The sequence below is a fragment of the Spodoptera frugiperda genome, chromosome 25, assembly GCF_023101765.2.
Source record: "Spodoptera frugiperda isolate SF20-4 chromosome 25, AGI-APGP_CSIRO_Sfru_2.0, whole genome shotgun sequence".
NCBI classification, from domain to species: Eukaryota; Metazoa; Arthropoda; class Insecta; order Lepidoptera; family Noctuidae; genus Spodoptera; species Spodoptera frugiperda.
In genome coordinates this window covers 11,274,389-11,299,606 of record NC_064236.1, presented here as the reverse complement: position 1 = coordinate 11,299,606, position 25,218 = coordinate 11,274,389, and the positions used below count along the sequence as shown (strand labels likewise).

Here is a 25,218-nt window from a genome sequence, read left to right as displayed (position 1 = left end):
AACAACTGGTAAATAAACTATCTTGTGGTACCTACTTTGTTAAGAATCATTCAACTACGAATTGCTTTTGAGGTCAAAGTCAAATCATTTATTTTAATAATATCATTAAAAAGCAATTTTGAATGCCGATGAAAATGTTACTATACACTAAACAACGGAAACAGACCGTACATACCACAGAATAGATAAAGAGGTACAGACGTTTGAGTACATGCATATATTTTTATGTACTAATTAAAAATAGCGGTCGATACAATTGTATATCTAAGAAAATCTATTTTCTTAAGTAGTTAAGTATAATTGCCCAGTTGCTCGAGTTGTCGAAAGAATGCGAATAGCGAGAATTTGTTGGTTCTAAATCAAAACATGCACAATTGCACAACTATCACCCTGCTTCCACATAGGTAATATCAGGTATGCATTTGACTATAGGCCCCGGTTGTATGTCCAGAAAAAATGATTACCTAAATCAATTAAATAACAATTTCAAAATTCGCAAACTTTAGACATCCTGATATTTGTATGTTTTACGGGGTAACAGTAACAAGATCACGTATTAAATAGTTAGTAGACACAGTCGAGTCCATACCTTGTCCTTATATTATTTGTCACTAATAGGTATACTTAAGTTACAATCTATCAACAGCTACGTATATTACATTGCTGCAAAGACAGTACATATATGAATTATTAAGCAAGCCTAACGAGTCACAAAAAAATATTTACATGAAAAAATTGCGACTTTCGAAAGGTGCTATAAATAGTGATAGTAGGTACGAATATAATTCATGTAAGTACCTATACAGTATACCTACTTACTTTAACCGTTCTGTATGCGCAGCCCTGTAACTGTGTTTTATGTAGATTCAAATTAAAATGTCAAAATTAAAAAAGTGTTTTATTAACCCATATCGACTTACTCACCATTCATCCTCTGCCCAAGTAAGGGATATTTAGCTACTAATACAATAGAAATGAATAGTCCTACTGTCCTACCAAGTCTATTCAACGCTTTGATGACAGACAACTGTGTTTGTGTGTAAATGTATTTAGAACAATAAATATTTTGTACCTATGTGTTTGTGTAAGTGTATATGATTGACAGACCCTTTTTTTTGTGTTGGAAAATCATCCAATGACTTCTCCCGCCTTGAGCGAGGCGGGAGGGAGTGTCAGACTCTTACTAACTAAAAACCACCCCGTTCCTACTCCTGCTTTTCGAACCGGAGCCCCGGTAAACCCGCTAGGTAGTCCGCAGCTCCGGATCAGGCATCAGCCCTACTGGGCCCCATCTGTGGTGGTCTGATGGCTCTTTGAGGCGCGCGCAGAACGTGACCAACCGCACGCACGGGATGATTGACAGAACCTTAATAGAGCTATTATCTATATAGGTACTTAGTTTAAATTAATTTTAATGTACCTAATCCTACACCACACATGTAGTCGTGTCAAGAATATCCAGAATCATAACAGAAGTGCTCGGATAACAAGATGCACTGGATACACAAGTGACGCTAGCCAAAGAAATATATAGGTGTCTATGTAAGGTTCATAGTATATGATTCTTTAAAGTTTATACAAGAATAATGGTGCGGTTTGTATACATAGTCCACAGAAACATATTTTATTACAGGTATCAATGGTATACTCTGAGTTTAAAACCCACCACACCACCACCAAGCTAAGCTAGCTAGCTAGCTAAGCTAGTCACAAGTAGCGTAGGCATATTAGGCATTAGCAATGGGCAATTCACAAGTTAGGTATATTTAGGACCTATACAAAACGGCGATGTGGTTCAATGATTAAATGAAACAAAAAATAAGAGAGCAATAGAAAACAATACTAATAGTATTTTAACGAATAAATGAATGAATATCAAGATTTTGTCATTCGGGTGTGGCACAAAAGAAAAACTTGATATAAGATACAAGTAATTATTTGTTTCTACATTGACTTTCACAACATTTTCCAGTTGGTGTGATTTGAAACACGCGATTCTTTCTGTCTCTTGCATAAACCGGGCCGGGTTGGGCCCATATTCCTTTCCTAATACATGGCAACCACACAGCTGCCACAATCACAGCCAGTATTACACCATATACCATGATTTACATTGCATTTATTCTTTATCTGTAAAATAAAGATATCATTCGTAATCATCATCATCATTCATCATTTATCCATAACCGTTTAGCAACATTTGTTTTAAATAGCTACAAGTCAATTAGACCTATTGGACGCCTAAACATGTAGAATGCATCCATGGACAGAGCTTGGAATAACATATACAATAACTTCAATATTTTCTCTGGGGCTTATTGTACAAATTGATTCGTAGGCTCTTTAATAGATTTAGGTATGCTGCAAGACCTGCAGGTCTCAGACACAACATAGTTAATCATGTTTTACATCATATTTTGTAGGTAACTTTCATTTACTTTGGTTAATTTTAGTCACTGGATGTAGCTAGTTTCCAATTTCAACCGATTCGTAAGTCATTAGGGATAGGTACCAAGTCAAACATACCTAGGTCATGTTTACCATGTCGCATTTTGCATGTTTGGCTGACATGGAGACACATAAAAATGCACGTCTGGTGGCCTACTTATGATATTATCAATCACATGATATTAAAATATGTACTTACATAATTTCCACAATTACTTTACAATTGGAGTATGTTCAATCAAACGGTAGTGTTTTGTTATCTACACATAATTTTATTTACTTATTGTATCATAAGTCATAACATGTATACACGATAGAGTAGTAATATAAGTGGTTTAAAATAAGATGCACGTATATTGATGATATACAATACGTTTCATGACATTTTACTCTGTGTTGTTATGACTCTGTGACTCTGAAACCACAACAATTTAAGCAAAGAGTTCCGTGTTGTTGTTAGAACCTTGAAAACTCTCATAGATTTTATTCTAGTTTTGATATTAAAAACTCATTGGTCTAATCCTCATCAGATTTTAGCAACTTAGGAGAGCTTGGCGGGGTATATTAACATCGAATTCATATTACAACCACTGTACAATGTACACCCACATTTAACCATTTATATTGTAAGTCCCATGTAATAGAGGGCGAGCCTATTGTCATATACTGGGCACCATTCCAGACTCTATGCTACTACTGAGAAATTTGCGAAAAGCCGAATAAGGCCCAGCAATACTTCGCCCGACCCGGGAATCGAACCCTTGTCTGGCCTTTTTTAATATTTAACATTTGGTTTATTGATATTTATTGTTTCTTTTGGACTTTCCGTCAGATGCAATGCGCTACTTCATATGCTGCAACTGCTCGACCCTTGAGCAAATGGCTCAAAAACCTATCGCCCATTCGCGACGTGGCGAGACATTTAGGCCATTTTGTTTATGAAGCTGAACAAAACTTGCAAAATTTTAGAAAATATTAACATAGATATCTATTAGAATAAATAAACAATTGAACCACAGTACACAAAGTTTTTATTAACTAAGGCAAAATACAAAATAAAATTCAATCAAATTCAATTCGTCAGATACTCGTACATGCTGACCAAAGTCGCTCTTCTCGTACTAATTCACCAGCAGCTAAGAATTAATATTGTAGTTCTTGCACTCTCTGTAGGCGAATCCTGAAACACAAATTGAATCACTGTTACTTACTAATTGCACAAATTAAAGGATTATTACAATTTATAGTTTTATTTTATAACTTCAGTGTAAAACTTGTTGACTGAAGAGATACTGACTATTAATGAACCATAAGGTACAACTTAAAACATATGAGTGCTATTCCGTCAAAGATGTGCTACGTAGCTGTGCAAGGGAGATGCGCAGCTCGAGTACGCAATGTATAGTAGTAGGGAAGCTATTCATAGCACGCATCTTTCCATATAAAAACATAGCTTAGCTGAGTCCGTTTCCACAAGTGCTAAGCTATGTGTACCAATGAATATGATTGGTGGAAGCCAAACGCATCCAGCAACGTAGCATAGACATACATAGGTAAAGGCACCAAATCCACTCACCTGCATAGTGATTCCTCGATGTTGCTTCTCTGACGATAATGGTGGTTCAGGCAACTAACCGCATTACAAATATAATTTAAAACTACACAAGCATTTGTTTTCTCATGTTATGAGGTGTGATAGTGTAGCTTGCGATCAACCAATAAACATCGCCAGCCTTGATTTGAATACCCTGGTACATCTCTCCATAGAATTCAGAGTCTGACAGTGTCACTCGGTGTAGTGCCGTATCTGACTCGGTATTAACGACGGGTGTCATCAAGGTCGGACGTAGCGGGTAGCCTGAATCACCTGAAAGACAAGAGGAAAAAAGATATAAAGAAAAGGAAAGGAAGAAGAAAGTTTTTAAACTGACATGGTCAACACTAACATTAGAATTTAAAACGGGATATTTGGACGCTTGCAACAGTGCCGAAATATCGAAAACTCACAGACATAAATAAACATGGTAAATATCCTGTCTTAAGTTCTAATGTAAGTAAATATAACGATAGACTTTATAAATATTAAAATAAAAATATGTTTATAAATATTAATAAAAATACGTTTAAAAATATTAATAATATAAATAAAGGTTTTTTTACCAAATAACCATAGTTTCATTCTCAGTCAGGAGAACAAGTTCTATCTAAGTGATTGTTGATTGGATGGTAGTTCCAAATATAGGAATCATGACTTGCGCCGTCATGACTCACGCCTTTGGTTAAAATATACAAATCCGAATCGCCTATCTAAAAAAAAATGTTCTTAAGTTAGTTATGTTGGGACTGCAAATAACCATAACAAACCCTAGTCACTTGGTTTATATTAAGCACGTACTATTTGAGCATTTCAGAACTCATTGCTAACTCTTCGTATTAAAAAAAATCTTCAAGTTCTGCCGGCATTAAAACAGCAATATGAGTGTCATCTGTACATCATACAACCCCTGGCATCCCAAACTTCTTGTAAAGCCTGAAAATATAGAAGAATCTATTTAATTTACATCATATGCTCGCATAGCTTAGGTAGCTTAGGACCTAGAGTCCGTCCCATTGGATCCAGAGAACGAGGGACCAGAGAGTGCCCCTGTGTTTGCGCACACGCTTGTACACTATATGTCCTGCGTAGTGGGCTAGTCTAGTTAGACTTGTCACCGAGATCGAAAGTCATCGGGGTACTTTATTTTAGTGGGTAAATAATGTAGATAGATGTTACAAAAGCTTGTTGGAAACCAACTCAGCACAAGTTATAAGCTTTATATATTAACAAATAAGGGCAGGTACCTAATAGATTACAAAGTAATCTGGATATTGTGATTGTTTAAAGATTCATATTTGTACGCACCCGGTTTCAATAACATTTCGTTCTTCGCGTGTTTGTGTAAAATAGATGTACTTCCATCTGGAGTGGTCATTATTGAGTGCTTGTATCACAGCTCGCGCACAGTTAGACACCCTGACTTGGTGTGAACGTTATAGTGCACACTAGCTGCAATAACTCGTTGGTACAATTCAGAGGCGTAAAAGCTTAATTCACTAAGTACCTTAAACAGAAATGAATGCATTAGCTATACATCTACTTATTATTTTCTTTGAAGAATCTTAAAAGATGAAAATTACTAGGTTGTATAAATACTTACAATTTTTTTTTTTATTGCCAGTTAGGTGGCTACTTACTTTGCTGCCGGTACTCATTCCACCGCGTCGACACTTTTATTCACGCGAAATAACCCTCAAATTCAGGCCCCGGTATTTCAAAAGCAGCTTCCTTTTTCCAATTTACACAATATCAAAGATAAATTGTATATTAAATTGAATCTATAAAAATAACACACACAACGTCACGCCTTTTATCCTCGAAGGGGTAGGAGAAGTGCACATTACGGCAAGTAATGCCGCTATACAATGTACACCCACTTTTCACCATTTGTGTTAAGTCCCATGTAATAGGGGGTGAGCCTATTGCCAATATCCCGTATTTTGGTACCAATTTCCCCTATTCTGGTACCTATTTACCCTATTCTGGTACCTATTTCGCGTATTTTGGAACCAATTTCCCCTTTTCTGGTAGTAATTTCCCCTATTCTGGTACCAATTTCTCGTATTCTGGTACCAATTTCCTGTACTCTGGGGCCAATTTCCCGTATTCTGATGCCAATTTTCCGTATTCTGGGGCCAATTTCCCGTACTCTGGTACCAATTTATTCTGAGACCACCACTACCTTTTTCTAACAGAGCGACGGGCACGGTACCGTGTAGTTATATGAGAAACACTTACTGAAGGAAAAGTAGACGCCGGGTTAAACTGGCTAAGTTCGTGCTGCGTCGGCTCAGAATACTCCTATATTAAAACAAGAAGATAATTAATAGTTTTTCATAACTTATTATATTATCCAGTTTGTCTTTATCTGGTACCTCTATATACTCATCCAGAATGCGGAACCAATCCGAGCTGACGGCTGACTTCAGCAACAACCGACCATTGGCATATTCTGCAGACCTCTTCTCGAATAAATAGGACTGGAATTCATGTTCACACCCCAGCTTCTGCAACTCCTGGCGGTACAGCTCAGCCCTAAACATATAATTTGATTGGTTACTAATATATCTCATGCATTAGCTTGGTATACAGTTATATATTAGCGTATAGCAACTATTTTCTAATTTGAAAATAAGCTATCTTTAGTAAACAGTACACTCGTGTAATTTTGATTCCGGCAATATAATAATATTGCCGGAATCAAAACACCAAAGGATTTATTATGATCAAATTATGAAACCCCAGGGTCATTATTTCGACAATTAGAATCGCTGTGCAGAATCCCATATATCAATGCAATTACTTTATTACCCGACTGCGCCAGAAGGAGGGTTATTACCCGACTGCGCCAGAAGGAGGGTTATGTTTTTCGAGTGTATGTATGTATGTATGTATAATTGTTTGGCACGCTCTGCAGCCTAAACGGCTTGACGGATTTTGGCTTGTGAGGTGTCGTTAGATTCGTATTTACTGTGAACTCTCACAGTCACTAGATATATCAAAATATTAAAAAAAATAAAATAAAAAAGGTAATTTAAAAAACTAAAAAGCCCGACTGCGTTTCTTTATAATATGAAAATGAAAAAAGCCTACGACAAGAAAGTCATCGTAAAATTGAAGCAGCCGGGACCCATTCTAAATATGAAGACTTGGTGAGGGCACATACGGCTGGCTTTCTAGAATGGGTCCCGCCGCTTCAAATTTACGATGACTTTCTTGTCGTAGGGTTTTTTCATTGCAACAATAGGATTTTAATGATAATTACCCTCATCAGGAAGCTCGGCAGATCTTTTGACAGCGCCATTTTTATTAGGAGTTGCATTAGTTGGCAATGGCGGAGGAGGTCTACTGGCATCAAACCTGCAATAAAATACATGAAGATTAAAAATGAGACTACTTTTACAACACAATATAATACAGATTTTGACCAGTGGGTCGTTTTAAAGGCAGAGAACCAATGAAACACTTACATATGCGGCAATGGTGGTGGTGGCTGTGTTGTGGTAAACATTGCGGGACCGGTGGCGGCGCAAATAATGCTGGAAAAGGTGGCAACGCGGAACTAAGCAGCGGGGGCGGCGGTGGTGGCGGCGGAAGTGACGGTGGTGGTTGATCTTAAGATTTCTTTCATATATTCCACATTTAACTCATGTCGAAATTTACAGTGAGCACGTTCAGTACATATGCCCCAAAACAAAGTCGTAACATTTCTTAAACTTCCTTACAAGTGCCTCGCACAAAAATTTTGTTGTTATTGATCTGTTTTAATTGTAGTTTTTTCACCAATTTGTAGCATTTAATATGCTTAAAATTTGATGAGAGCCTCCAAATTACGTATTTGGTAAGCAAGTCGGAAATTTCACATACCCAACGGCTCCTCGTTGGGTATGTAAAACTGCCGAGGCCGAAGCCACTGTGCTAGCCACTAGTGAATGTTCGAAATGCGATATTCGTTGTACTGGGATATCTGATGGAACTTGTTACTGCCACCAGATTAGCACTTTCTGCCGTATGTCCATTAATGAATTGACTAAATCCATTGTTGCTTATATTTGATGCAATTGGTCTGCTTCGATCCGCGTTTAAAATTTCTTTTGCACGAGATTCATTAATTTGATTTCTCTCGTTAGTAGTAGCCGCCGCTAAAAAAAAGGAAATGAAAATATCAATTAAAAAAGAAAAACATGAACATTCAATTATACCACTGTCATTTTTATTTAAGCAAATCAAATAATGCAATAGTGTGCTTTACAACAGCTCTGCAAAAATGTTTCCAAATAGCCCAGAAAGCGTGGTCTTTTGCCTTGACATTTTAAACGGAGCTTAAGATAAAAGGAACCAGGGTTGCATGGATTTGATTTTCCAGGCTGACTCCAGCGGCGTTAAACCGAGGTCAATCTAAGATAATGTGCTTATACGATAAATTTCCTTGTGCGTACCGCCATGCAAGATAGTAGCTAACGCCGACCCATTAGCAATAAATAAGTGAAGGCAGGTGGAGCTGTACAAAACTTAAATGCAAAGTTTCATGTACAAATTGTAATAAACATATCTAATATAACATGGTTTAATTTGGAGGATGTTTGTATGATGAAATCAGAAGGTACCTGAGAATAGGGAAGGTGTCGTCTAAACAGGCGCAATAGCTGTCGTTGGCGGCGGCGGAGGTGGCGGTGGTGGCGGCGGAGGTGGCGGTGGTGGTTGAACTAAATATTCTCATTCACATACACGTTCATAGGCGCGTTAGACATAGCTGCTTATCTTCCTGCCAGAGCTCTAGGTATTTGTCCAGCAGATAAAAAGAGGTTCTCTTCCTCTCTACTAGCATGCAAATACGTGCAATCTGACAAAACGTCAAGATTTCTTTCATATATTCCACATTTAACTCATGTCGAAATTTACAGTGAGCACGTTCAGTACATATGCCCCAAAACAAAGTCGTGACATTTCTTAAACTTCCTTACAAGTGCCTCGCACAAAAATTTTGTTGTTATTGATCTGTTTTAATTGTAGTTTTTTCACCAATTTGTAGCATTTAATATGCTTAAAATTTGATGAGAGCCTCCAAATTACGTATTTGGTAAGCAAGTCGGAAATTTCACATACCCAACGGCTCCTCGTTGGGTATGTAAAACTGCCGAGGCCGAAGCCACTGTGCTAGCCACTAGTGAATGTTCGAAATGCGATATTCGTTGTACTGGGATATCTGATGGAACTTGTCAACTGCCGCCAGATTAGCACTTTCTGCTCTAGGTATTTGTCCAGCAGTTAAAAAGAGGTTCTCTTCCTCTCTACTTGCATGCAAATACGTGCAATCTGGTCTATTGAACCTGTTTTGTTCTGATAATCGTGACAAAACCTCAAAGATTTCTTTCATATATTTCACATTTAACTCGTGTCGAAATTTACACTGAGCACCTTCATTACATATGCCCCAAACAAAGTCGTGACATTTCCTAAACAAAATTTTTTTGATCTGTAGATTGTCGATTTGAGGTCTGCGGCTGTGGCGGTAAAGGAGGCTGGCGGCCGTTTTGTTCGTTGTTGTTAGTCATGAACTGAAAAATAAAAAAACTATTAAACACGTGCGATATGAAATGGTTAAGAAAACAATTTATGAAATATTAAAACATTATACGAACCGCAATCGCTCCAAAATTGTCTGTATAACGGTAGACATAATTTAATTCATCGGATTGGCTCTCCTGGTGAACCCAGCGAGGGACTGCAATAGTGGAGATTCATCTATTCCGACTGGTGCAGGCGGCTGAAACATATGAAACACATTTTCATAAACAGTTACTATATAATGTATATGAATGTGATATATATTTTGAGAGTAATAAAACGTTTACTAACCGTTTCTACAAAAGTTCTTTGATTGCGAAATACACATTCTATTAACTGCAGTAGAAACTCTCGGCACGGTGGAGGTTTCCTGAAAATGGAAAAATACAAGTGTCAGAGGAATAGAGTACGAGAGATTTTGATGCTCTTATGTACGTTTGGACATTGTTCCCTGTTATTTAATACTAGCTACAACCTACATGGGTACATGGTACATTAGTTTTAAATTATATTGTCCTGTATCTTAACCGTATGTCAGAACGCAGATCTACGCAAACCACAATGTGTTTTCTATTGTGTCTCATTATAAGACTTGTAGTAAGATACTCGACGTCCAGTTAAGTTAAACTTGTTAAACTTCTGATTAACCAGAACCTTCCAGCTGAATAGTTGTTCTAGGTGTTTCCATGTTATTAAATTAAGGTAAAAAAGAACTGGTTACTGAACCAGACAGGTTTTTAGAACTGTAGTCAGTTCTAAAAAGGTTGCGTTAACAATAATAGCTCGCTAGATTTCGACTGGTGGTTTTTGTTGCTGTGTCTATTATATATTATATTGTGTATATTATCACGTTCTAGTGCAGACATCGGGACGAAAATAGATTGTCCGGTGTCTCCACCAAACCAAGGTGACGAGCAAGCGACAAGCCTGCGGCAGCAGACTTACATTTCTAAATAGCTGAACAAGAATACCTGAGAGCCAGAACCTTAAATAAAACGTCTCGAACAACCCGAGTCTTAATATTAAATAACCTGGACAACTGCGAGAATAGAATTTTTGTAGAGGCCCATATTTTTGGAACGAACATTTATGTTTTCTTGGCCTCGTTTCTCACGATACCAATGGAAATGTTGGAAAAGGAATAGCTGTTATATCAGTCACATAACTAACTATAAAATAGCTATACCTACACTTTAAGTTATTATACGATTATAATTACTGTTACATAAACTTCATAAAAATCTATTATATAACAGAAAACTTACTTTAATATAAGAAGCGTAGAGTTTCTTTTCGGGAGAGGTGTCGACTCCCGCTATCAGTTACGATGCCTCTGAAGTGGTATCTCGCACGAACTGGTGACGTCGTTTCCACTCCGTCTCCCATTCGCCGTCGATAATCCCCCAGAGATTCCATAGTTGATGCTGACTGAACCTTCCACGTCATGAGATGAATTTGTACCTGTAAATTAGAATTAGGTACTAAGAACACACTTCGTGAATATAATATCTGGATGTTTGTTTGATGGGATTTTTGCTTGGGGTTGCTTCGTATTCAATGAATTATTTATTTGTACAGTGGTAATCGTTTATTATACAAAATACAATTATAAGTAGTTGTAGCTCTCCAATTTACTCCTTAGACTAGCGCCAAGAAGTGTTGGCGTAATTGTTCGACTCTGTCTGCCAGGCGGCTCGTTTGTCAAGTCTTCTGAAGCTGGAACTGTCAACAGTCGGCCAATAAGGAAGTGGGCAAGAGGATGATGAGGAGGTCAGCAGGAACTGTGAACAGAGTTGAGATAGGACAAGAATTCAGGATGAGGAACCGCAACCGCTCCAATTCCCATAAAATTTTATGAAAAAAAAAATTATATGCCACCACTTTACAGCTTTATGAGCAGGTACAAAACTTATCTCATGGTTACCGATTCTTTATTTTCTTATGCATTAAAGGTTGCTAATGTGCCTTAAGATATCAAAAATCTCATTACCACCTTCCATATTCACATTTAATTTTAAATTCCAAGTAAAAGTGCATACGCACACCGCTACTGCACTTGGTGCCTGTAAATAAATAGACAGAGACAGGAATGGTCACTGGCTGGTCATTGGTCACAGTCATAGACATGACAAAAGGTTCAAATAAAATGACTTAGCAATAAAATTAATATGGTACATAGAAAGTATATAATTATATAGGTATAAGTATGTACTGTATTATACTTGTATTTATGTATAATGCATGTGTACTTATTATGGTGCTCCCACATAGCGGTTATATAACGTAATACAACTATGTGTAACAATAACATTTGTGTTTAAACAAATTATAACAGTGGTTGTAGAGTATGTTACATGCTATTATAAATGTTACACAATGTTGTATAACGTTATATAACCGCTGTAGCACCATTACACATAGGTAATTTAATTTATCTTTATTAATTTAGTATTTTATGTACACACAAGTATAACATAAAGGACAACAGATAATATAGTTGTTTTAGTTTGGGTTTAGAAGCAGCAGTTGTCATAAATGTAGAAAATAAACAAGTTACATTTCTTACCAACTTTTTGAAGTCCTACCCTTACTTTGACCCATTCTCTTTGTATGATCCTATTTAAAATACTCCATAAGTACAAATGAAGGTTTGTAATTAAATTTGCTGAATGGGGTGGATTTTCTACCGTAACTTTGACCACTCAGCTTGTTGTAAGGTCTGAAAAATTTGTAAACATTCTGTAATGAAATACATCAAGTTCTGTTAAAAATGTTACAAAAAACAAAGTATAATTGAAAATAAAAACTATATTAATTATTATTATTACCAAAGGAATGTCATTTATGGCACAAGTCACAATGCCATACAACACTGCACGGAAGTAAATGCACATTGAGTGGCAGAGTCTTGCTGTGGATATATGTATATCTTTCTTGTTTCCAAACAATGCACTAAGATGTAATCATTGTGTTTGTAAACGCCTTTGACATTGATCATAAAATAAGCTTTTGGATTTTTATCCACAAGTTTCTTCATAGAATGACCTATTTTGATTCGGAATCCGCATAGTTGACTATCTGTAAGTAAAAATTACATTAAGGGTAAAAACATTAACTTTACATTTTGATTCTGACTGTAATAGAGGACAGTAAAAGCGATGCATACGGGTGTTTGTTACTGACAATGTTTGCAATAACTTGTTACCTACCTATAGTCCAACCATTAATTAATGAAAAAAAAATTACTCTAGATTAAGCTTGAATTTCCTCAGCTGCTATTGTTACTTTTGAGTTAAATTGAATGCTAATTTTAACTAGAAAAGATATGGATATCTGTAATATTAAAATATAGGGGTATCAATTAAGTCAACTTAAAAATGACAATAGGTGACCGGCATCTTTTTTTTTTTTTTGAGGGTGGAAAATCATCCAATGACTTTTCTCGCCTTGGGCGAGGCGAGAGGGAGTGTCAGAATCTTACTGACTAAAAACCACCCCGTTCCTTCTCCTGCTTTTCGAGCCGGAGCCCCGGTAAACAAGCTAGGTAGTCCGCAGCTCCGGATCAGGCATCTAAGGCATATAGTTTTCTATTTAAAGTGAATTGTGTGTTATTCCTGAAAAAGTACACCCACTGCCAGTATTTTCACTCTTTTTGCTCCAATTAATCTTTATTTTTTCATCAGTTTTATAATTATTATTTTTTTTTATTTTGAACAATTTATTTATTCTTACTAAAATTTATTCTACTATACCCAAAGCGCACCTTAATATAGTAATAAATTGAAATTTTGAAATTAAATTATAAAATTACAGGTAGGTACCTATAATAAAAAAAAACTTTAAGTGGGTAGGTATAAATATGTATTGTGTTGTAAAGTAGGTAATTTTAGGGGTGGGTGACGAGTTAAAACCTATGTTTCATTTTGCATGCGACATTTCATTATCATGTTAGAAATATTTTTTCTTAAAACATTGTCGGTCCATTCGTAATCAATGTACGGTGCATCAGAATAAAGCTAAGGGCAGGATATTATGCAAAAGGAGAACGGCGAGCTAGTATGAAAGTTTTGTTCTGCAGCCAAAATTGGTATTTTATACTGTTTCTAAAATTATTTTATTTTTATTTGGGGTAGGGTACGGAGAACCAGATGCATGACTCAACATGAATATGAATATGAAAACACTTAAATTATTTTTAATTAATAATTAAGTTAAGTATTCTTATCTTGTGCTACATACATTAATCTAGACATACATACGTACCCACATAATTATTTAAAAACACCTAAAAACGCACATACATTTGAATTTACACGCCGCATATGACAAGAACAACAAACAAACTCAACAAAACAAAGATGCCATTGACATGACAACTGACAGAAAATGTTATTGAAATGTCTATAAAACATTGCCATGGTCGAGAATTTATAAATATTGATAGTATCGTCTATCGTTTATTTTTATCGATTATTTATGAATAATTGGATTAGATATAATTTTATGTAAAATCACAAAATTATAATGAATACAATATAAAATTTCCTTTTTTCTAATCTAGCCCAAGTAATTTGTTTTGCGTTGAAAATGTGTCTGCGCATCTTTATTTTTTCTTACATAAGCGTCTTCTCCTAATTATAACAAAACCAACAAAGAAGAATTAACGCAAGCGATTCAGTTTTTCTCGAGATTTGAAATTAACAATAGCGATTAATTTTATATTACTGAAGATTAAGTTTCTTAACATTTATAGGTACCCACATTTACGTTACTATAATAATCTACATCTACCTACGCTAACAAATAAAATTGGAGTGTATTTCGGTAATATTGAAGTAAACGTTTTTTATTTTCCCATTCCCCATTCTTGTACCTACTTACCCCCCGGTTTTTATGTAACTCGTTTTACTGTATTTGATGTATGATTCCTTGAATCCCAATATTAACATTTTCAAAATTTTAAAAATATCATAAATACGTTAAATAACTGTACTACTCAAAACAAAATGGGGCCACCCTCATTAATTTCATCATTATATTTGTCTTAGAGTAGGTAACTCAAGAACTGATGGTTACTAAAATAAAGCATTTGATTTTGTAGTCAACATGTTTTTAATTAATTAATATTGTTTCAGACATTTTTAAGTTTAATTTAAATAGGTAAGCAAAGCAAAAATATTGAAGTGCTTGAAAAAATATTATGTACTTACATAAATTAAAAAAAAAATATGATTGACATAGCGCCTCATAGTATTTAAGCAACAGTCACTATAAAAGAAAATTAAATTTTTGGTATCATTCTTATACTGCAATAATTTCCCTAACAAGTTTATTATGTAGGTATTAATTTCAAAAAAAAATATAACTTTTGGATTCGAATAATAGCTAATAGCTAATGTTTAAACGCGTCTGTTCTAATAATCCAGAAAAATTATAATGCTTTTTGATAAAAGCTAAAAACAGGGTAGCCCTTATTTTATTTTGAATAGTAGGTACTTATAGGTACCTACTTTAAGGTGATTTAGGAACGTATATAAGTATTAAAAATCTAATAGCAATACGCCAATTAAAGTTGGCGGGACAAAATCTGTCTGCGGGCAAATCAACAGAACGTGCATTAGGCATACATATAGGAGACACTATGATAAAAAAAACGCGCCGCTTATTCTACCTCCAGGTGGTGCGGAAATTATTATTTTCCAAAATGTTCTGTGAACTTTTCGACACTCGTACGCAAGAACTTACTGATTGTACAAAAAAAAAGGAAATTTTGCTTAATTTAATTTTGTAGTTGTAAAAGATTTTTTCCTGAAATTAACATGAGTTACTATTGTATATAAATGTCTTATTACCCGCAATTTTTTTTTTTTCGCCTTCCGACAGCGCGAGCCGCGCAAGTACTTTTAAAAAGTGTAAAACTTGCTGTTTCAAACATGTAACAACAAGTTTTACTACATAGTAGATACAGTTATTAATTATCATTCCAAAACAGCACAAAGAATAGTTACCTAGAAAGTTCATAATCCTTACCTTCTGCACCTTGAATTTCACAGGTTACGCGTAGGTATATCTATATTTAAAAATACGAATAAATAGTATGCACTGGATTATTTATATACATATTAAATTATTCAAAACCGCCATTACCGAACGCACAGCCGCACCGCTCTTTATATCTTACTCTTTGCTAGCGGTTATACAAGTGAATAGAATAATCAATACACCGCGTGCACTATGGCGTGCAAGGTGTCCATCATAACCTTTTATAGTCTAGTCTAATTACAGTGTTACCATTTTACCAACTCTCATTTTAAAAATTCCAAACCGTATAGTTTTTAACAGACTTCATAGAAAAAGAAGTCAAAGGGGTATGCTCAAATTTGGCCATGAAATGCCCAATAATATGTTTATCACTAAAAAGAGCATTGTAATTTTAAATTAATAATCAGTACTCTTGTTAATAGAAACAAGTCGGGAACATTTTTTAACTAATAAAAAGTAAATCAAAGAGAAAATGAAAACAATTCTTATACATTCGTGGGTAAAAACTGTTGCCAGTTATTAATAGTAATAAAAAAAAATGATAATTGATATTTTTGTAGATCGAAAGTTATACTGGAATTATTGGTTTTTCTCTGTAAAGAAAATATAATACTATATTATATAGGTATTTATTTTTTAATAAATATTTTGTCTTTTTATTATTTATATTTAATAAACAAGCAAGAAAGCTTAGTATCACACCGAAATTGCTGCTGTTTTTTGTTTATATTTTTTAATTTGTAATATTGAAAAAGACGTGCATATCACAAAAAAAAATTATCGATCGATTTTTTTGGGTCGTTTTTTTTGCCGCAACATCGAATCCATTATGATAAGTGACAACTACGTACGCCGGCTGACAATACAAATTTATACCTACCCACCTAAGATTTTTTTTTTATTATACCCGAAATTTTACTGTTTAATTTCAATTTATAAAGTGAATTTTGATTTATGATGTGCGTTCCGTGCATACTTCACGCTCACATACGCTTTTGCTTACTATGCCATTCTTACTTACATGGGTCCCTACATTACTCAGCCACAAATTTTCAAAATAAAGCATCTTACTAAACTAAAACGTACAAGTAAGATTAAAAGTTGTGATAATCACCGAATATTATCAAAACAATATCATTTATCAGTGGGCAGAATTCACTTTGCATAACTGGCTTGAGGTGGCTGCTGCGTCATCGTGCAAGCCTCTATGCGCCCAGGCAACGTAGTCACAACACCGGATGAATTGACTATGTACTTCTTTACGGAACAACATCTTAACGCGGTTGCGCAGCAGGTGGCGACAAGATACTAATAGTGCAATTAGAACTACTGCGGTTGCCACGACTGCGAAATCGATCTCGTAACTTGTCACTTTTGATTCTATAGCGTTATTGTGGGCGATCACAACTTCTTATTTTCTGTTAGTCTTGCTCATGCTTACGACTGAAAAATACTGGCGTAAGTATAGCTACCTAATTCTGCGAAAATGATTAATTACCGATTGACGAACGCTATTTAACCTTTTGAACGCCAGAGCAAAAACGCATGAACTTGCCCTCAACGCCAGGCCACAAATTCACCGCAAATACCTACGAAAAAAATAGGGATTTCAAAACTTCATCGATAATCAATTTTATTTTCATTTTCGTCAGGGTCACAAATACGTGACAAGCGAAAACTGTCCCTGAGCGCCAACGACACAAATATGTGACAAAAACACGAAATAAACTATTTAACCAGGTACCGAAATTTAAATGAAACTTAAATAATTAAGCAGTAGGTAACATAGCATAATTATTAAGAGAATGACATTATAAATCTATATACCTACCAAAGTTGTGCACTAAGTATATACCTAATTATTTAAACTCGTCATATTAAAATGAGTCGTCTTTATATGAGTACATATAAACTTACATCATACCTACTTGTATCTATATATTTACCCTAGACTGTACTCGTACTTACTATTAAAACATCTGACATTAAATTAGAATTAACTTACTCGCCATTTTTGCAATTATAATGTAGGTACTCGATAAAATATTTTTTGCAACTTCCCCGCATTTAAAAACACGGCATGCGCTTACGACGTCACGAGTCCGACATCTATACATGTCAATGGCGCAGAAGGGATTGCATATCGGTAGTATGCTAGGGATGCGCATGATTGGCGAAAAGGGAATGTCGATAATATTGAAAATATAGTAAACTAGCGGACCCGACAGACGTTGTCCTGTCTACACGTCTTTAATTTGAACATTTGTCGGATCCAATGTAAAACATTCCAAAATCAACAACTACAAATAAATTAAAAATTAATTAAAAAAAACATTGTCCAGCTGACAAAATTGTGAATGTAAACCATTCTCAGATCCCCTTGAACACACACAAAAAAATCATCAAAATCAATCCAGTCGTTTAAGAGAAGTTCAGTGACATACACACGTACAGAAGAATTATATATATAAAGATATGCTATTATACCCAAGAATTTTTCAGTTTAAAATATAGTATATTTACCTTTTTTCTCAGAGACTAAAGTTATATATATACTTTTTAATAGTTATTACAAAAAATAAGCGAGTCATTTAGCTGAAGTTTTAATATTACTTGAATTACACTACATCACTAGTAGGCATGTATACATGCCATTGGCGCGAGAGAACATGCTTTTTTAGCCGATATTTAAGTTGTTTTTATCAATCAAATATTAGAATAACTATATTGCAATTTTGTTCACTGTGTACAATTATGTAATAACTGGGTATTCAGTTCTTAAGATACATCAATAAAACACGTGAAAGTAATGATTTAATGTGTTTATTTTGTTTTTCTCTGTGATCTGTTTCTTGGCATCTATAGATGTTGGTGGCGCACAGGGCACGCTTGCGCATGACATCTATTCATGCCATTGGCGTTCAAAAGGTTAAATCAGTGCAGTATGATTTTGGCCATAAACATACTCCGCGGGACTAAGGCCATTGTCGCTGCTGCACGTAACCCTAGCAGCACTGTAGGCTACTTATCAAGCCAGGACAAGTTCGCTTCGGTAGGTTTCTGTTTCTGATAGGACCTGTAGTCACCACAAGAGCCGATATCCTCTTTTTTCTTCGCCACTGCGCGTAGTGCCTTGCCCACGCGCTGTTAGATGGCCTGCAGATTCCCATCTACTGCATAGGCCTGAACTCCTGCTTCACCTTTTGGTACCTGTTAGGAGGAAGAGGCCTAGCGCGCTCGTATACAGATGGACCCGTAGGTTCAATATGATGACGTACTTTGTTATTATAGGGTTCAGCGTCGTCATCCCTATACGGTCTAGGTTTACTGATGTCTGAAAACTCCAAATAATTTCTACTTACATATTCAATATATTTATTCAAAATTCTCTAAAATAACATTTTTAAATATGTAGTACTTATAAAAGACAAAATAAAATAATATTTAAAAACTAGCTTTCGCCTGCGACTCCGTCCGCGATTTTTTCCAGGAAAATAAGTATCCCATTTTATGCCCAGGAGAATAAGGTATGTAGCGCGAGTAAAAAATACGTAACGTAGTCTATGGTGTGATTACTCTGTGGTTGTAACATCACGCAGACGGGCGTCTGCGTGATGTTTGATGAGCGCGCGCGTACGACCAACCCTCCCGACCCCCGCAACCTCGCGCGCCAGCGTAGGCATTGCGAGCGGTGATAGTCCATTGAAATGTTACATGAGCTTTACATTTTTTAGAGGACGCAATTTTAGAGAATTTTGTATTCTACAATATTGATAATGAATATAAATACCAAAAACCCATAGGAAATGAGTTATTTCCAAAAAACGGCAAAAAAACGATTTTTGGGACCTTTGACCCTGAATTTTAAGAGTTGCTTACACCCTACCATATATACCATGGTTTTGAGACAAGTTTTAGGGGGTCAATATACAAGTATATACAAACTTACAGCTGGGTATCTCGCATTTCGAGATTCTTACCATATTTAACCTTATTATACTGGACTAATTTGACGAACCCGGTTAACTTCGGAGCGCTGTAACTGAGTTTCTAATGAATGAAAATGAAAACAGTTGTAGGGAAAAAATTTTCTCGAAAAATATTCTGCAAGATTGGTCTGAAGTCATTTATTTATAAAATGTAAAAAAAAAAGTTATAGAGCAAAAAAGAAAATTTTATTAAAAAAAATGCACTTTTTTACTTATAACTTCTTTAATTGTTAATTTAGGGCAAAAAGGTATATAAACATATTTGTAGGCAAAATCATTTTCTACAAATTATGATTTTAAAAATTTTATTACGATGCATAGTTTCCGAGATATAGTAAAAAAAGTGTTTCCATCCCTTTTTCCAAGATGGCGGCCGGGGGACAAGGGTGGCGACCCCACAAACTTCAAGTTAAGCTTCTATTGACCCCCCCTACATGATCAAAAAATAAAAATGCGTCCTCTAAAAAATGCATTATTCGGCCCTCAAATTAACATTTCAATGGACTATGAGAGAGAGAGAGCGCCCCGACCACCGACGCGTACGGACGTGTTGTGAAATCCTCCGCGGCTCTATATCACGCCACCATTAATCTAGAACTTTCTTTCGATTGTACGCCATTTTGTATCAAGAAGTTTTTGTAAAGTTTATAAGTCTCGTGTTCGAAGAATAATGTCGAAAAATTATGTAATAAGTAATAATTATTATTATTGTCCTCAAGGTAGCTTGTGGCGAGCTGTTGGGCAGTGGCGACCCCACGGACCTGACTCCCGGGAGAGGCCCCATTTTTCGACTCCGGTTAGTACTAGTGACTAACCGGAGAGGCCTCTCCTACCTCATTCTTGCCTTAACCGGCTGGTTTGAATGGAGATCGCAAGAGTGGAGTTGCTTTCAACTCCACTTGGGGGCGGCGAGTAACCCCTACCCGCCGTCCGCAGACCCGGACTTACGGTGGCCGGAGATCGTCGCGCGATCCCCGACGCCCGGAGTGTCTCTGGCGACGGCTGGGGCGTGAGGTTCGTTCCTTCAAGCGCACCGCCTCCTCCTTAGCTAGCATGACTGCTTCGCAGAAGGAAAAGACGGCATCCCAGTCACCCTCGCTCCGCGCCATGGCTTATACCAGTGCCGGACGCGAGAGGTCGCCGTCGCCGACCACATCCCTGAGGACACGGCGGTGCTCAGCCCACGCAGAGCAGACCGCAACCTTATGTATGACCGTCTCCTCCGGGCGGTCTTCGCAGTGATGACACCCGGGTGTTTCCCGTCCAATCAGAAACAGGAACCTACCGAAACTCCCGTGCCCGGTAAGCACCTGTGTCAGGCGGTAGGTGAGGACGCCGTGGCGCCTCTCTAGCCACTCCTCAAAGAGGGGACTTACCGCTGCAATGACAGTGAGCCCAGCCCTCAGCCCTCGTTGCTGCCATTCTGCCATGAGATCGCGCCGGAGTTCATCCCGCCACGCACTAATCTGGCGCGGCAGTAGTAGGCGAGACACTCCATCAGAAGCTTCGGTAGCACATTTCACACCACTCGGCCCGGAAACCGGGTGGCGCCGGTTGTTAGTCAATTCACCTAACGCCGTACGCATTATATTCTCCATATCCATCGAGGATTTCTTGGGAAAATAGCTCATGGTGGGTTCCCGCGTCCTTTCATTGCAGTTCTTTAAGAGGAGATTTAGTTCCTCATGGCTACTGAGACCTGGGAGAGATCGGGTTAGTCGACCGTCGCCCGATGCTCGGCGTTGACAGTTTTACGATGGTTAGGTCGAAGATCCAAACAACCCTCCTCCTTTCTCATCCGGGCTTGGGACCGGCAATGGCGGAGTTAAACCGAGGACAGTCTAAGATAATGTGCTTATACGATAAATTTCCTTGTGCGTACCGCCATGCGAGATAGTAGCTAACGCCGACCCATTAGCAATAAATAAGTGAACCTGCTTCTATAAATTAATTAAATATTCGTAGTTCTATCACTTACAATTTCTTATCATCTCCAACATTGTCTGTATAACGTCGGTAGACATATGATTCACCGGATTGGCTCTCCTGGTGAACCCAGCGAGGGACTGCAATAGTGGAGATTCATCTATTCCGACTGGTGCAGGCGGCTGAAACATATGAAACACATTTTCATAAACAGTTACTATATAATGTATATGAATGTGATATATATTTTGAGAGTAATAAAACGTTTACTAACCGTCTCTACAACAGTTCGTTGATTGCGAAATACACATTCTATTAACTGCAGTAGAAACTCTCGGCACGGTGGAGGTTTCCTGAAAATGGAAAAATACAAGTGTCAGAGGAATAGAGTACGAGAGATTTTGATGCTCTTATGTACGTTTGGACATTGTTCCCTGTTATTTAATACTAGCTACATCTCACTCTGGAAAATATAGCTCGGTATCGGATTAAAAATCTGTAACTTCATGAATTTTTACGGTATCGTGGTGAAATTTGGGACAACTATGCAGTAAGATTTTGAGATTTGATTGATGTATATTTTATAGTGTTTTGTATATCTATATATTATTATTTTTGCATATGATGAAAGAAAACGAAAAAAAAACTCGAAAAAAATAGTTAAACATTTATTTAAAGTAGAATACAAGTTTATATTATCATTAAAAAGGTTACAACTATGGATAATTACAAGAAGCGAAGTAAAATACACCCACCCAAAACATAAATGTGAAAGGCTGCCAAGTTCGATAATATTGGAATGCTTCGCCTATAAAAGAAGTGAGATCTAAATAAGTACCAAGTTCCATACACAGACCTCAGTTAAAAATAGTTACAGGAATGCACACTTGATTTTCCGCAGTTTGGAAAGTAGATTCTGAATAAATATCATATTAAATACCTAAAATTCTAATACTTACAAAAACGCAAACCTGTTTTTTCAGCAGTTTCCTTATAACATTTTTTTTTTTTGTACTTTTTAATGATATTATGTAAAGTTATATCACTTCAGGATCAAGATAAATGTGGGTTCACTTTCAGGTGCCATATTTAAAAGACTCAGTGCCTGTTCTTCAATATCATTCACATTTCTTACGTCCGGCTTACTACTACGGCTACGGCTACTTAAAGATATCTTCATCTTATTATTGCAGTTTTGTACTGTAGATATTGTTTTTCCTGTTCTGAACGTTATTAGTCTTTTTCTCATATCTTCTAAAATCGCAAATATTTGCAGCTGATATTTTTGCCTTCTATTCATGAATAGTTAGACTACCAGTTAACACAAAAACTAGCGCGTGGGCAGACGTGGGTAGGGAAAATTGAAAACTTTCGACGAAAAAAAAAGTGAAAAATAAGAAAAAAAATGAAAAAAGAAATCGCGCATTAATTAAAAAAATCTTACTGAATATTACGATATGACTATTAGAGAACGTAATAAAATAAACATATTAACCAAATAGCTTTTGCCCGCGACTTCGTTCGCGTGGAATAGTGACTTCCGGCAAATTTTTGGTTTTAACCACATAGTTCCCGATCTCGCGGGATCTCTTCAAAAATGAGATGTGGAAGATATTCCAGGGAACTCTTCAAAAATCAACATAATGAGCTCTGCGTTTGAATTTAATAGATGTATACTCACTTAGGGCATTGAAAAAATATTTTAAAAACGGACTTAAACTAACTTAAAACTAAAGAAAGCTACGAATTACGAATTTATAACAATTAAAAAAGAAACTATATTACAACCTATCCTCTATGCTATAATAACCAAGCTTAAACTACGACTACGACTTAAATCTAATCTAATTAAAAAAAAATTAGACTTACAATTTTATTAAAAAAACTAACTACAGTAACTACTAATAATCGATATCAAACTAAACCTACGTTAAATAGTTTAACCAAAAAACCAGGAAAACCCAACAAATAAACTTATTAATTGACAAATACAACGAAACCAATTTAGAATATACGAAACAGCAGGACCACTACAGACAAATAATCATACGACTGATAATACACTTTTTCTACGATAGTACCGAAGCGCTCGGCCGATACCCAACCAAATGAATGTAACGAAACCATAGCGCGATCTATTTCGATCCCAACGCCATCTATCGAGGATAAAGACAACTTGGATTATTTATTTATACTCCGTTCGGGCATTTTCTTTGTACTAAAAGTTTAATACCTTTTTACTATTTATTTACTTTTTTTCGATGAATTAAAACAATAACATGAACCGAAGTCGTGTAACGATCGACATAGAATTATCTATACTCCGTTAGAGCATTTTCTTTGTACTAAATGTTTTATTATATTGATATTATTTTTTTCATACCTTTTTACTATTTATTTACTTTTTTTCGATAAATTAAAACAATAACATGAACCGAAGTCGTGTAACGATCGACATAGAATTATTTATAAATAATTTATTTCTTATTTTTATTTTTTGATTTTTGAAATAAAAATATATCTATGTCCTTTCTAAGGTTCTAAACTATATCTGTACCAAATTTCAACCAAATCCGTCAAATAGTTGCGGAGATTAATGGTATAAGCATAGAATGTTCGACGTGATTCTTTAATTTGACATAACTTTTTTATTTATGAACCGATTGACATGAAACAAACACTAAATGTAAATTTAAGCATCCCACAATATATTCGTGAAAACCGCATCCAACTCGGATCAGCCGTTTCTGAGATTAGCGCGCACAGACGAACAGACAAACAGACAAACAGACAAACAGACAAACAGACAAACAGACAAACAGACAAACAGACAAACAGACAAAAAAAGTTAATTACATTTTTGGGTTCGACATCGACATAACTATAACCCCTGCTATTTTTTTTATTTTTATTTTCAATGTACAGACAGCACTTTTCTACGATTTTATTATATGTATAGATTATTATATTCGCATAAAGCATTTTCGATATACGCTTGTTCTACCATTTTCCACATTACATCAGCGCGGCTTCACCCGCTCTGCTTAGCTCCTATTGATTGTAGCGTGATGTTTTATAACCTTTCTCGATAAATGGATAATCCGATACAAAAAATGTACAAACAAACAAATAACCCATCTGTTCAGCTTTATATAATAAAAAAGTCTAAGATATAATTTTCGCGATGTACTTTTTGTTTACATAATTAATTGAAACTAGATGGCAACTACATAAATACAAAAAGAGATTGGGTCTACCTTTATTAGTAGAATTTTTTGGTCATAATTTTATATTGCATATCAACGTATGGCAGAAACTTCATTTCGCAGAAAATCATTTGGTATACCATCATTTGTAATATATTTATTAAAAACGCATAATTTTGTAAGTCAGAATCATCTTTAGGCATAAATTGATACCCATAATAATTGAATGGTAGAACCATCATTTTGCAGAATGTTCACTGTCAGAATCGTCTTTTGGCATAAATTTCATAGCCATAATAATTAAAAAGTAGAATCATCGTATCTCAGAAAGTTCACAGTTAGAATCATCTTTTGGCATACTTTTCATATCCATAATAATTGAAAGACTCATCTATCACGCAAGCATGCAGCATGCAAGCAAACATGCAGCATGCAAGCAAGC

General features: G+C 35.9%; 3 long non-coding RNA genes across 7 annotated transcripts; all 3 read right to left on the bottom strand.

The window, feature by feature from the left end:
- Nucleotides 1–1,819: 1,819 nt before the first annotated feature.
- On the bottom strand, nt 1,820–3,218 carry LOC118266132 (uncharacterized). Its single transcript, XR_004782821.2, has 2 exons — nt 2,648–3,218; nt 1,820–2,130 (listed from the first exon to the last, which is right to left on the bottom strand). It is a non-coding gene; the product is annotated as an uncharacterized LOC118266132 (long non-coding RNA).
- Nucleotides 3,219–6,282: 3,064 nt separating this feature from the next.
- On the bottom strand, nt 6,283–8,780 carry LOC126912412 (uncharacterized). Its single transcript, XR_007707124.1, has 4 exons — nt 8,653–8,780; nt 7,516–8,187; nt 7,311–7,405; nt 6,283–6,580 (listed from the first exon to the last, which is right to left on the bottom strand). It is a non-coding gene; the product is annotated as an uncharacterized LOC126912412 (long non-coding RNA).
- Nucleotides 8,781–9,377: 597 nt separating this feature from the next.
- LOC126912411 (uncharacterized) lies at nt 9,378–15,868 on the bottom strand. Of its 5 annotated transcripts, XR_007707122.1 has the most exons (8): nt 15,761–15,861; nt 15,644–15,683; nt 12,442–12,691; nt 12,180–12,332; nt 10,879–11,676; nt 9,905–9,983; nt 9,688–9,812; nt 9,378–9,603 (listed from the first exon to the last, which is right to left on the bottom strand). It is a non-coding gene; the product is annotated as an uncharacterized LOC126912411 (long non-coding RNA). The 5 variants fall into 5 exon arrangements; XR_007707120.1 differs by having other exon boundaries at nt 12,180–12,352; nt 15,644–15,868; XR_007707119.1 differs by having other exon boundaries at nt 15,644–15,859.
- Between the last annotated feature and the right edge of the window lie 9,350 nt (nt 15,869–25,218).